Raw genomic sequence first — 15,269 nt, 5'->3', positions numbered from 1 at the left:
TCACTCTCTAGTATGATGCTAGGCGAGTGGTCAAATCATTCTCTAGCATGATTGCTAGGAGAGCTGTTAACATTGTATTTGAACACAGATATTGGAACATCTGTGATTTGAAGTGATGATTTTTATGTGAGCTGGCTATCTGGTGAATATAACTGGTATTACCATATAGTCACATAACAGTAAAAAAATTAATTCTTAAATTTTTGGTCTTTTAAAATGACAAAGACTTGATGAATTCATATGCGAGGTCAAATTTGGGCAAAAATGCTCAGTTATGGAGAAAATTAAAAAACAATTTTACCCAAATTTTCATGGGCATTGTACCAAAAAAATTCTTTACAAAATTAATTTTTAAAAACCTATTTTTTATTCATTTTTTAAAATTTTGACCAACTTTGAGAATTTTTTACCAAAACTGGTTGAAAAATGCTAAATTTTGCCGAAAAAAAAAAAAACCATGAAAAAAAGCCTGATTTTTCGCTCAATTTTCATTTTTTTTTTGGTGAAGTTGATCAAAATTTTAAAAAGTAAATGGTCCTAGATATCTATACGCTGGCGAAGTTACGTAATAATCGGATTAACTACCATAGCAATAGGTACAAACAATTTTTGATTATATCGCGCTGCACTTACTACGTTCATGCGGTACCTCTGCATAGATAGCTTTGAACCATAGATGTCAAAGAAATGCTAATCACTTGCACCTGTAAGATTAGTCTCTTTGAAAAGAGCGGTATTGTATTCAATCTACTATATGATTGACGACAGGTGATGAGTGCAACCTGCTTGTAGTGCAGCGCGGTATATTCAAAATTGTTTGCACCTATTGCTATGGTAGTTAATCCGATTAATTACGTAACTTCGCCAGCGTATATCTAGTTTTTTAAAAATAAAATTTTTACTGAAGAATGTTTTGTTGTTGCCAAAAATAATTTGGGTAAAAAATTGGTTTGAATGTAAAGGTTTCTTGATCAATTTTCATGAACACAGCAATGAAATTCAGACATGGAACTTTCATAACTTTCAGCTAACTCCAATTAGGCTGGAAAAGTCAAACACTGAAAGGGATGCAAATTATTATAATTATATTCTCACAGTACAGGGTGTCCCAGAAAACATCTCCAGAAATAGACAATATCATCAAAATATTTTAAAAGCAGTGGGTAGCTCATTGTGCACATTATATACACAAATTGTATTTTAATTCGGTTGGCTGGATGCAAAGAAATGAGTGATTGATCACACAATGCACACATCAACAACTCATTCCAAGTTTGATTAACAGGCACTTTTGTCACACTTGCTCACCCCTTCGTAAAGTTTGTGTATCTCATTCAATTCATATCTATTTTATACGATGGTATTATGTTAATCATGCTTGCACTGAAGGTGAAAAACGTGAGTGAATATAACATTTGATCTGCCTTTACTTTGATACACAGTGCCTGAATTGTAAGAAACTTAACATGGATTGCAGAAATTGGATAGCTATACAATTAACAGATTTAATTCTTTACGCAATATGTTAAACTTTCAAAACCCAAGAAATACATGATTAAGCTTAGAGCTTCTAATTTTTATACTGTGCTATATTATGTTTAATGTTTTAATTTTTTAAGTTAAAACTTTGCATTCATGGCAATATTTGAAGCAACATTTTGTCCAAGAAAACTTTGATTTTTGCAAGCTTTCCAGCTTTAATTCTTTGTGTTGTGCAATATGTTATATTGCAACTTTCCAAAGAACATGTGAGCCAAGAATGACGATGATCAAGTGCTTGTACATCTTTACGTGTAATTTTGATACCATGCAACATTATGTTCAAATTTTAAAAGATTTACATTTTACATAGCCATTTCTTGGAAAATTCCAAAACATTAATTATTGTGTGAGAAAACTTTTTTTGTCAGCTGGAATTCTTTATACAATAATTCTTTATGCAATAATTATATTAATATTAACGAAAAAATATATTTACAAGTACCAAGCACCATTTTAGATTCAAGCTTTAATATCACACAGTATTTTCACATTTTAACAAAAGTTTATTACATGTTTAGCAAAACACAGATTGTGTAAGAAGAATAAAAAGAATTTCACCAAACAAAACACAAAGTCAATTGATAAGCATTAGTGTGCATTGTGTTGAATGATCTTTCTTTCAAACTTAATGAAATGAATTGAGATGTATGTTATGTAATCGCTCATATCTTTGCAATCAGTCAACCGATTCAAGTGTGTAAGATGCAGAATGCTGTTTTTTATGTTTTGGATTTGGATGCTTATTTGTCAGCTTATGTCAAAATTCATTCACCTTGTAATCTTTTTCTGGAACACCCTGTATATTAATTTAATTTGCTAGGTAACAGTAAGGAACTTCTTTAAAAGTTTTGCAAATTTCAATCTGCATAATTAATTAGAGCTGATTTTGACTTGTCCAAAAAATTAGTCATAATTGAAAATTATGCAGATTGAAATTAGCAAAAAGTTAAATGTAATGTGTTTCTAGATAGCCCTTACAGCTACCCACATTGCAACATTATAACATTTCCATTAGAGATAGAATTTAACTTCTTTTCCACAAAATGTTAGTTTTCACTGTCAGATATGTCCTCTTTTAAATTTGGCCTGAGCAAATGATGCAATAAAAAGAAAATCACTGTATAATACCAGCACATAAGCCGCCAATGTGAGCCACTCCTTCAAATGTGACTGGTGTCGGTCCCGCACGCCTTGTATGGAGAGTATTGTGAACATTGTGTGTTAAGTTTTGAAAAACATGAGGTTGTTCTCCTCAGCAAATGTTACAATATGACCTGATTTAAAAAAATTGTCAAATCAGCAGTTTTTAGGTAAAAAAATTCCCTTAAGTTGGGCAGGGGTTTTAGATTGCCATCTGCACACCCATGTTAAAATTTATTTTGAGTCTCCCTCCCTCCAACATTTTTTGTTTCAAATGAATGAGCATCAAGTCAGAGTGAGAATCTTGGATAAATCTGCCATATATGATTAAAAGTAAGTTTTATTCAAAGTGTCATACTAAGGGGACTGTGTATTCTCAGAAATGCATTAATTAAAAGTGCTGCGCCAATAAAAGGATTAGGGATTAATCTAATGTGATAATCACAACCAGGCACATGTAGCTTCCACGAGTGCAGAGACAGAGAGAGAGAGCCACTCCAGGCTCAGTGCACCTTAAGGGCACACAACTATGAATCAACTGGCGTAACTACCTCTTTCTCTCTTTTTGCCTTTTAAAGAAAAAAAAAAAAGGATCACTTTTCCTCACAAGGAAGTGAGGATAACACTACTAAACAACTACTACTAACAACTGACTTGCAGAAACCAATCTAACAGCTTATGACACTGTTGGTTTAGAACACTCAAAATAGGCAATGTGCCAACAGTCAATAACATCAACAGTTCAAGAGTCTTTTTGTCTGCAATGACAAACTGACATTCAACATGAATGTAAAATGGTTCAAAGTTCAAAGAAGTAAACGTCAGTTCCAGAGTTTTCTTTTAGAATTCCAAATGACATACGTAAATCAGTTCAAAGTTCAATGAAGTGACCATATAGGAGGACACCGATGATGGATTAATGTCATAGTACACAGTGACCTGTCCATTTAGTTTAACACATAGTCTTTCAGGTGCTCAGGAAGTTTGTGAGGGCGCGCGGAACGCCTTTGTGTGAGCAATGGTGGCATGATCTCAGGGCCAACCATACTAGCTTGGGGGGATACTTTCACTAACCTCACTGCTGTTACCGGTACATGGATTAGACTGTGCAACCAAACCGGAGGTATTGCTGGAGCTATGACCGCTATCGCGCAAGGGATCGCGAGGATCTGACTCAGAACTGGGGTGCGAGTGATTAGCATTCCTGGGCAGGGGGTCACAAGTAGCAGGTGTGGACAACTCGCCAGGTATGAAAGGAGGCTCTGGAGGAGTACATTCAGGGACCACTTCAACAAACTCGGAATCCTCGGTGGGTGGAGACGACTTGGGAAAGGGACGAGAATCCAGGTCAGGATAATACTGGACCTTAAAGCACTCAGATTTCTTGATACGATAAGAAGTATTCCGAAGCTGAGAACCCACAAATTTGCGGATGTTGCACCATGGGCCTTCGATAGTAGTGACTAAGTAGCGATCTCTAGCATGAGATTTCTTGCGATCTGAGTAGAGGTAGACAAGATCACCAACCTCCAACTCTGCTGCTGGGGAGGCAGAGGCTAATGGGGCCTTTGAATGAGCACTGTGTGGGTGGTTGGCTTTTCGCAAGGCATGCTGGGCCTGAATCATTTGACAATCAGTGAAAGGAACCTGCTCATTGGTAAACTGGTCTCGCTGAAACCACATCTCACGGGCTGAAAGACCTCGGGATCTGATGCGAGTATTAAGGGCTGCAGTAGCAATGGCAAGTGATAATGCTGTAGCCGGACCACCTGTAGAATCTTGTCTGAGCAACTTATCTTCAAGCTCACGAATGGCTTTCTCAGCAACAGGATTCTTGTTATTGTTTTTAATACGACCGATCTCAACCGATAGATGGTAACGTGTGAGAAGTTTGTCATTGGCGAGTCGAACAAACCCTGGTGCCGGGTCAGTACGAATGACTGCAGGGGGCCATCAAGTGGACGAAGTTCAATGCACAATTGAATCAGGGCATCACGCAACGTGCCATGTTGTTCATTCTCGACAATGCAAGAAGCTGTGTAGGACGTTGAGGTTTCGCGCAGCACAAGGACTAGCTGGCGGCTACGCTTCAGGATATCAGCTGCAAAAGAAATGCCAACTGCATCGGGAGGGTCACTTGAGGACTGCTCGATCAATGTCTTAGGGGCATTGGACAGAGAAGCACACTGGTGACAAGTTGATGTCACTTGATCAATAACCTTGTCCATATCAAGAGCATAAAAGTAACGCTGGGTCACCAAACTGAGCTGATGTTTGGAGGGATGGTCAAGTTGGATGTGCAGGGCAGTGAGAAGACCATTTAAGACCTGTCTGGGAACAACAATACAATCGCGAGTTGGGGACAATGGTTGATCACGACGAACAACAAGTAGGCCATCTCTAGCGATAGATGCAACCTGCAAATAGCGCTTCACATCTTTGACAGAAGTAGCTTTCTTTGAAGGGCGAGTGCCCTGAACTAGATGAGCATGTGTTCGTCGCAGATCCGGGCATTCCTGCTGAATAGCATGCCAGGCTGCTTTGCTGGCAAAGGGAGCTTAGCTTTCCCGGACAGAATGTCATGTGCGGAAACACGAAGGACAGTTGCTTCCTCTTCACGTTTGATAAAGGAGCATATTTGACAAGTGGGCTCAGTGCAGTCAGGGGCATTACGACTAGCAAAGTCTGAGGGGGTGGTAGCTGATCCTGCAAGATGACGAACAGATGCTTGGAAACGACTGACAGTGGAGAGGAATGTGGACACGCGAGGACTGGCTGAAAACTCACCCCGGCAGAGCTTTTCATATGCCTGAACACAAGGTTTGCTGTCAGTGAGGATACATGTCTTGTGTTTGGACTGAATAACATAGGGACTGAAGTGCTTGGTGGAGGCAGAAATAGACAGCGCCTCAATTTCGCAGGGTAACCATGTTGGCTGTCGATCACGCAATTTAGCACTGAAGAACCCGGCGAGGAAGAGTTTGTCATTGCGGGAAATATACAATGTCGACCCAATGCTATGTTTCTTCACGGATCCATCAGTAATGATCCAAAGCTGATCATTGGGATGGGGAAGTGTGACTGCCCTAGCGGAAGACAGTGCTGCTTGAGCCTTGTGAAAAGCAGTATGCAGACTATCAGACCATGTAAGCTCTTCAGTTGATTGGTGCCCTGCAATAGCATCATCTAATGGGGCTACCAGACTGGCACAATTCTGAATGACACGGGCCAGAACCTTGTATGCACCGATGAAGGACCGCATGCCACCAACTTTGCTTGGAGGCGAGCAGCTGGAAAGTGTGGCGATGCTATGGGGCTAGCACAAAAGGGTTCCATTTGACCAAATCCAACCCAGAATTACTGTCTTTTGGGGGCAAATGACTGTTTTGGAAGCAGAAAGACGTAACCCAGACTTAGACAAAGCTTGCAAAACTTGACGCCAATTCTCAACAAGTTCATCCACAGTATTACCACCACAGTACAAGTCATCAGCGAGTTTTGCTACGACACCTTTCTCTAAGAGGTCACCAAGGACACGACACATCAGTTCCTCAAGGGCTGTTTCAGAACCTGGCATACCCATGGCACACCGTGTATACACACGCACCCCACGAAAGGGAGTTGCAACACCACAGTATTTCATGGACTCATGGGATAAAGGGATTTGGTAGAAAGCACTAGTCAAGTCAGTGGCAATCAAATACTTCCATTTGGCAATTGAACGCAATGTTGAGTCCACATTGGGCATTAGAGAGGGTTGTGGCTTGCTATATCTACCGACATCAGCAAATGCAGTAACCAGACGAAAGCCTCCATTAGGCTTCTTGACAAGAAAGGACGGGTTAAGGTATTCGACACACACACCGACATCTTCAGGCCTAGCAAAGACGCCTGCTTTTTCAAGCTGATCAAACTTTGATTGCAACTCTTGGAGTTTATCCTGTGCATACAATGGGAGACGACCTTTGCGTTGGGGGGGGGGGGGGTGGACCGGTCCCATATTAACCACAGATTTGAAAGGGCCGACAGCACCATTGTAACCTGGGAAACTAGGGTCAAAAACCTCATCGTACTCATCGAGAAGACTGCGGAAGTTGGATTGCTCACAAGTGCCAAGTATACCATCTGGGTCAAGGGCAACAGCAGCTGAGTAGTTAACCGGTGAACTGGGCTTTGGGACATTGACTGATGCTGCTGCAGCAGTGTGTGATGGCTTAGAAGTTAGTGATGGTGAAAAAACAGTGTGTATCTGGCCAAGATGTTCATGCTTTCTGATGACAAGTGGCACACCAGTATTGTTGGGAATGCGAACCCTGCCTGCAATACTTGTGATTACGTCAGGCTTGGGCCAGGCTTGTTTGGGCGGTAGGAACCTACCGAGCGGGGTATCAACACGGGGCTCAATGGCAAAAGTAGCATCTGATTCAACAATGTCTGCAGGGAGATTTACCTCAACGTATGAGCCTGGCCATATGGTAGTGTTTTGAGAAGGTCCACGAAGTATATGGGCACGACGAACAGTGTGCTGGGATTTGGGACTCTTGTTGGCGCCATAAGTGATAATTGTACCATCTGTCAAGATGATTTGGTTCTTAGCAGGGCGAATTGCGACATCATTGCATTTCATGAAGGGAATACCTGCAAGGATTTCTTCGTCAAGGTCTCTAACAACTAGACCTTTAAAGACAAAGGAGTGTCTGTCACGAGTAAAGGTGAGGGTTGTTTCCCCAACTACTTTAAGAGGGGATGACCCATCAGCTTGACGGGCAGACTGCGAACTCTGATGAATGGGGCATCCTAATCGTTGGACAGTGTTTTCGCGAATGAGATTACCAGTGGATCCACTGTCAATGGTGATGCGGACCGCATGGTGCTTGTGGAATGCATCTACATAAGGAGACTGATCAACATGAATTCGCAGCGCTGTCTGAACATTGGGCTGCGCACTAAGGTCAGATTGGTCAACAAGGGCGAATGCTAAATCTGAGTCGCTGTCACAATCATCAAGGATGTTAAGCTGACGAGCGCGGGCCAGGTATTTTCTGTCCTTTTCAGGGAGGTACGAGCACTCGCTTAAGAAATGCGCATGGTCATGCCGACCAGCTTGCTCACACAGAGGGCAGGATTTACCAAATGATTTCTTAGCTTTCAATTTAGGCATCGGTCTACGCTGACTACTAGTGCGCATGCTGCGAGCAGCATCGTTTGAGCTCAGCTCATCCAGGAGCGAATCCAGAGCTTGAGAAATTTCGGCTTTGATAGAAGCCAAGGTGCGGATCTTAGCTCTGTACCGTACCGCTGCTTTACTAATCGGGGCAGCTCAGGGTTTATAAGACGCAACCACGTTAACACTACAAAGTTTTCGAGTGTAGGCGTAATCTCCTCATCTTCATCGATGACTTGGTCATGGTGACTGATGCCGCCTCCTTCACGCATGAGGTTGTCTTCGGTGAATGCTACTAGACGCTGGTACAAGTCCTCTGGCCGTTCATCAGGGCCAAGGGTAATATTGTTGAACTCTAGGAAGTGGCCACCTGTTGTTTGGAAGCCAAAATGGAGACGGATGGCTTGCCATATCTTATTCGGGCTGGTGCAGTTTTTGAGTATTGTATTTCTTGAGATAATTGGACAATAGTTGGCTATTTGTCCAAGCATAAGCTCCAATGCAGCATTTTTCTGGACTGCTGTTTTCCTTTGGGCTTCCTGTATGTCCTCACCATCGTTAGTGAGACCTCGAAGAGGGGAAGTTTTTGACTTTTTGCCCCATACCGCTCCTTCAACCAAGTAGGGAGAAAAGCTTGGGTCTAATGACAGTGTATACTGGAGGTTATGTTTCCAGCTTTCAAATGAGTTTATTGTTTCGTTCTTTGTTAGAGGCCATTGCTTCGGCGCACGATGTGTTGTGGCCATTGCTGATTGTTTTACACTCGTGTATGTGAACCAGAATAAAAGCTAATATGCAGCCTTGCAGGCTTAAGCTTACTGTTTTAAGCTTACTGGTCGCTCACAGTCTTGTGAAAGATCACACAATTAGGGTTCAAGATGACCACCAATTTCGTCAGGAAGGTCAGCTGAGAGACTTCAGAGATGACTGGTTTCGAATCCAAGCTGTCACCACGCCAATAAAAGGATTAGGGATTAATCTAATGTGATAATCACAACCAGGCACATGTAGCTTCCACGAGTGCAGAGACAGAGAGAGAGAGCCCCTCCAGGCTCAGTGCACCTTAAGGGCACACAACTATTGGCGCTGTAACTTTAAATTAAACAAAATTTAATGCAAGTATATATTTTTGTTATGCAAAAAGTATTTTTTTGAAGAAACTTCAAAAAAGCACATTGTTTTGCCTTAAATTATTTGGAACACACTGTACCCAAATTTGGATTTCATGGTTTTTTTTTGTAATTAGACACTCCATTCATGGAACGGTTTTTCATGATTTGGATATTAGTCTTATTTTTGAATTTTCGTCTTATTTGGTCAATAATTCAAAATAAGGCCTAAGCGCGAGTCTAGGTTACAAAAAAACCACAAAATCCAAATTTTGGATGTTTCCTTCCTATAGTGTGTTCCAAACAATTTTAGGCAAAATCATGAGGTTTTTCTTATTTTCTTCAAAATTGTTCTTTTCACCCCAAATTTGTATTTATATTTAGATAATTTCCTTTCCAAAATGTATACTTTTATCTTGGATTAGTAACTTTTGGGCCATTCCATTTAAAATCCACACCATCCCTGTGGAAGATTTAGCTAAAGTCTTTCAAAGAGGGAGTATGAGTTTTGAATAGAATAAACCATTGGGTAACTTCATTTGAAATACTCACTCCAGCTGTGGAAGATATAGGTAAAGCCATAATACAGAGGGGAGTATGGGTTTCAAAATGATAAACCCTGACCAGTTACATTTGAAAAACATACTCCCCTGTGGATTTCAACTGGAATACTAGCCCATTATGCATTTCTGAGAATGCACAGTCCCTTTAAATATAATAAATTAAATGAAAATATAAATCATAGTCAATTGAAAACATACCAGTTACATTAAATATCATTTATAGAAAAATAAAGTTATCTATTACTTGACTGAGTTTGTGTACCAAACCAAATTTGATTGATGGGAACAAAGAAAAATATTGTTAGTAAATTGCATGTGTATGTATATTGTGACATGCATAAAACAGATGGTTGAGTGGTTCTAATAATTGCACAAGTACATGATTGCTATTATTGTATGTAAACGAGAAATTACGTAACTTTTAGTATTTCAATTTTAAGTGTTCTATTATGATGCTATAATAATAAACAGTTCAAGAGAGAAATTAAACATTAGCCAGTGTAATTATTGCATGTTTTACTGTCTCTTACCAGGTATCATGACTATCATCAGGGTTATAAATATATTCACCAGTGTTGCAATATGTCGGCAAAATTCATGACATATTTTTTTTTTTGAAAAAGGCACAAAAATCATGGAAAAGTTCAGGGAGGAGACTGGATGTGATATGTCTATTTTTGACATCACTATTGGGTCACTATCATGAAATCTTCACAAATAATTAATTCTAAATCATAAAATGTGTTATGTGTTTGCTAAATCAAACTGTGACATGATCTGGTCCATGGGGGCCAAAGTCGGCAAATTTGAAATTGAGATAAAAGCAAAAATATGGAGTAAAAAACAATAAAATACATTAGAAAATACACATCACAAAACCTCATAACTTTAGAACCAAGTATGCTAGACCCTTGGATGTTTTCAGTATATGATAGCCTAATGATACTACAATATAATAATTAGAGTAACTCAATTTTCAAAAATGCCTCCTTTGGCCCCCATGGAGCAGATCGTGTCACAAATTATGTTATTCCAAAACCACTTTCAGCATTGTAGTTTCGTAAGGCTTGTACTTTCATAATGCGTGTCCTGTACTGCCTTGAAAAGTCATGAATTTTGGTTTAAATTACAAACATTTCATAAATAAATGTGGAATGTATTGTTAATTGAAATTCAAAGAGAAAGTGACCATCCAAACTTGTTAAAGACAGGCATTCAAGAAGGAAGCAATATATCAGATCAATAATGGGTGTTTGGAGGCCAATGGAAGTACTATGACTACCACAAACAAAATTGATAGATACAAATGAAAACCCAGCCCATCCCCAACATGCCATTAAACCTAGAATCCGTACCCTAAAAACCCAACCTGAATTCCCTTAAACCCCAAACAGTACCCTTAAACCCAACAAACACGTACCCTTAAAGCCTAACTACTTGTACCCTTAAACCCTAACACGTACCCTTAACCTCCAAAACGCAGGACTAACCTTAAACCCCAACACTTACCCTTAAACCCAAACATATACCTTTAAAATTCCCAACAAGTTAGCCCTAACCTTTAAACCCAAACCCAACCTACCTGTACCCTTCCTTAACCCCCAACATGTAGGCCCTGGTCCCCAAACTATATGTACCTATATGTCCAACAAGTCAGACCTACCCTTTAAACCCAAACCCAACCTGTAGGCCTACCCTTAAACCCCAACACGTAGGTACCATTATTCCCCAAACTGCACCTTTAAACCCCAACACGTAGGCCAAGGCCTATCCTTAAACCCAACCTGAACTGCCTTGAACCCCAACCAGTCCCTGAAACCCAACATACAAACATGTACCCTTAAAGCCCAACCGCATGTACCCTTAAACACCGACACGTACCCTTAACCCCCAAACGTAGGCATACCCTTAAAGCCCAACATTTACCCTTAAACCCCAACATGTACGTGTACCTTAAAAACTCCCACAAGTCAGACCTGCCCTTTAAACCCAAACCCAACCTGTAGGCCTACCCTTCCCTAAACCCCAACATGTAGGCCCTTGTCCCCAAACTGTAGACCTATACGTAGGCCTAACCCCAACATATGTACCTTTAAAACTCTAACCTAAAGTCAGGCTTGCCTTTAAAACCCAAACCCAACCTGTAGGCCTAACCTTAAACCCCAATATGAAGGCCCTGCCCTAAATCCCCAACCTGTACCTGTAGCTGTAAACCACAACACATGCCCTTAAACCCCATGACATCTACGAAACTCCAACATGTACCCTTTACCCTCCACACCAACCCCCTGAAACCCATGTAGGGCCGCGTACCTTTAAAATGCCCCCATCCATTACCCGACACACAATGACAGGCCAGATCATTTTGGAATTTGGAAACCGCATAGGCTTAATTCTGTGGCATAGTTTAAAAAACACTGAAATATTGTCTAAAAACGTGACAACAGCGAGCAGGAAATTGTGCATACTATTTGCCACCGTTTTCCTATTGTTTTGCTGTGCCTTTTATGTATTGCAAGATGCCCAAAACACACGTGCCTCCTATTTTTCTGTAGGCCAATGCTCTTTAGCCTGGCTTCAACATTTTGTTTGAGCTTGGTCATATCAAGACCCACGCGTGTCTCGCACGGAACGACCATTTTAAACAAACAAACGAAAGTAGGCCTAAATATTATACCACCTATGGCTAGAATTTTCTTTGGATGTGGGGGATCCAAATTTACAAAAAGTGAGCGTCAATGAAATTGCGACCCCCCCCTCACCGATACACCTACTTACCCCTACGCTAAAATTTTATTGAAATCAGTCTTGGAAAAGTTCAGGGAGGAGACTGGATGTGATATGTCTATTTTTGACATCACTATTGGGTCACTATCATGAAATCTTCACAAATAATTAATTCTAAATCATAAAATGTGTTATGTGTTTGCTAAATCAAAATGTGACATGATCTGGTCCATGGGGGCCAAAGTCGGCAAATTTGAAATTGAGATAAAAGCAAAAATATGGAGTAAAAAACAATAAAATACATTAGAAAATACACATCACAAAACCTCATAACTTTAGAACCAAGTATGCTAGACCCTTGGATGTTTTCAGTATATGATAGCCTAATGATACTACAATATAATAATTAGAGTAACTCAATTTTCAAAAATGCCTCCTTTGGCCCCCATGGAGCAGATCGTGTCACAAATTATGTTATTCCAAAACCACTTTCAGCATTGTAGTTTCGTAAGGCTTGTACTTTCATAATGCGTGTCCTGTACTGCCTTGAAAAGTCATGAATTTTGGTTTAAATTACAAACATTTCATAAATAAATGTGGAATGTATTGTTAATTGAAATTCAAAGAGAAAGTGACCATCCAAACTTGTTAAAGACAGGCATTCAAGAAGGAAGCAATATATCAGATCAATAATGGGTGTTTGGAGGCCAATGGAAGTACTATGACTACCACAAACAAAATTGATAGATACAAATGAAAACCCAGCCCATCCCCAACATGCCATTAAACCTAGAATCCGTACCCTAAAAACCCAACCTGAATTCCTTAAACCCCAAACAGTACCCTTAAACCCAACAAACACGTACCCTTAAAGCCTAACTACTTGTACCCTTAAACCCTAACACGTACCCTTAACCTCCAAAACGCAGGACTAACCTTAAACCCCAACACTTACCCTTAAACCCAAACATATACCTTTAAAATTCCCAACAAGTTAGCCCTAACCTTTAAACCCAAACCCAACCTACCTGTACCCTTCCTTAACCCCCAACATGTAGGCCCTGGTCCCCAAACTATATGTACCTATATGTCCAACAAGTCAGACCTACCCTTTAAACCCAAACCCAACCTGTAGGCCTACCCTTAAACCCCAACACGTAGGTACCATTATTCCCCAAACTGCACCTTTAAACCCCAACACGTAGGCCAAGGCCTATCCTTAAACCCAACCTGAACTGCCTTGAACCCCAACCAGTCCCTGAAACCCAACATACAAACATGTACCCTTAAAGCCCAACCGCATGTACCCTTAAACACCGACACGTACCCTTAACCCCCAAACGTAGGCATACCCTTAAAGCCCAACATTTACCCTTAAACCCCAACATGTACGTGTACCTTAAAAACTCCCACAAGTCAGACCTGCCCTTTAAACCCAAACCCAACCTGTAGGCCTACCCTTCCCTAAACCCCAACATGTAGGCCCTTGTCCCCAAACTGTAGACCTATACGTAGGCCTAACCCCAACATATGTACCTTTAAAACTCTAACCTAAAGTCAGGCTTGCCTTTAAAACCCAAACCCAACCTGTAGGCCTAACCTTAAACCCCAATATGAAGGCCCTGCCCTAAATCCCCAACCTGTACCTGTAGCTGTAAACCACAACACATGCCCTTAAACCCCATGACATCTACGAAACTCCAACATGTACCCTTTAAACTCCAAACCAACCCCTGAAACCCATGTAGGGCCGCGTACCTTTAAAATGCCCCCATCCATTACCTGACACACAATGACAGGCCAGATCATTTTGGAATTTGGAAACCGCATAGGCTTAATTCTGTGGCATAGTTTAAAAAAACACTGAAATATTGTCTAAAAACGTGACAACAGCGAGCAGGAAATTGTGCATACTATTTGCCACCGTTTTCCTATTGTTTTGCTGTGCCTTTTATGTATTGCAAGATGCCCAAAACACACGTGCCTCCTATTTTTCTGTAGGCCAATGCTCTTTAGCCTGGCTTCAACATTTTGTTTGAGCTTGGTCATATCAAGACCCACGCGTGTCTCGCACGGAACGACCATTTTAAACAAACAAACGAAAGTAGGCCTAAATATTATACCACCTATGGCTAGAATTTTCTTTGGATGTGGGGGATCCAAATTTACAAAAAGTGAGCGTCAATGAAATTGCGACCCCCCCCCCCCTCACCGATACACCTACTTACCCCTACGCTAAAATGTTATTGAAATCAGTCTTTTTGATAAATTAAACACACTATCTGTGGTCATTTGTGACTCTCTATATTTTGGTCATCAATTTGTGTTTCTTTAAACCCTCCCCCGCTCCCCCTCCGTATAATTGGGACCCATCCCCTTTCCGAAGAAAATGAGAGCCCCCTAAGCCCTAAACACAGATCCCATGGAAGTATCAATCCGGAGCAGACGCCAGTACCAATCTGTTAAATACAGCCTTGGATACCTTCATCAAATGAACGGGTTATTTTCTCCTAACATTATGCAAATACGAAAATACCAACATGCAAATTAACCTCAATGCACACCGAGTGTATATAAGTACTATCACCATGATATCATAGTATACTACGACTCTGTCACGGTCAAAACGTGATGAACCACTGGTTTTTCATGGCAACGGGATCATCGCGCAGCACCGGTTGTAAAGTTCAGAAATAATTAAAAAATCCCGTACATGTACCTTATTCTATTCCTTCATTTTCTCATTGTGATAAGTTCATCTCAACTTTGTGTGACGATCTGAACTGGTAGCACTAGCAGTTATTTTTTGCAATCTGTTTTCATTCCGGTTCTTCGGCGAATCTTCGCTCTTCGTGCTTTACTGTAATATTCCCTGCATATCGTAGATGGCTTGGCCTATCCCAAATCACCCCGGCCAGCACTTTTCCCATTTTTTAATCCACCCACTTTATTCAGGAACTTCATTCTTGATTTGATCATGTTTCCTTCATGTTATTCTTATCATTTATTGAAGATATTTTTCAT

Source organism: Amphiura filiformis, chromosome 2 (genome assembly GCF_039555335.1).
Source record: "Amphiura filiformis chromosome 2, Afil_fr2py, whole genome shotgun sequence".
Lineage (NCBI taxonomy): Eukaryota > Metazoa > Echinodermata > Ophiuroidea > Amphilepidida > Amphiuridae > Amphiura > Amphiura filiformis.
Note: the sequence above shows the minus strand (reverse complement) of the source record.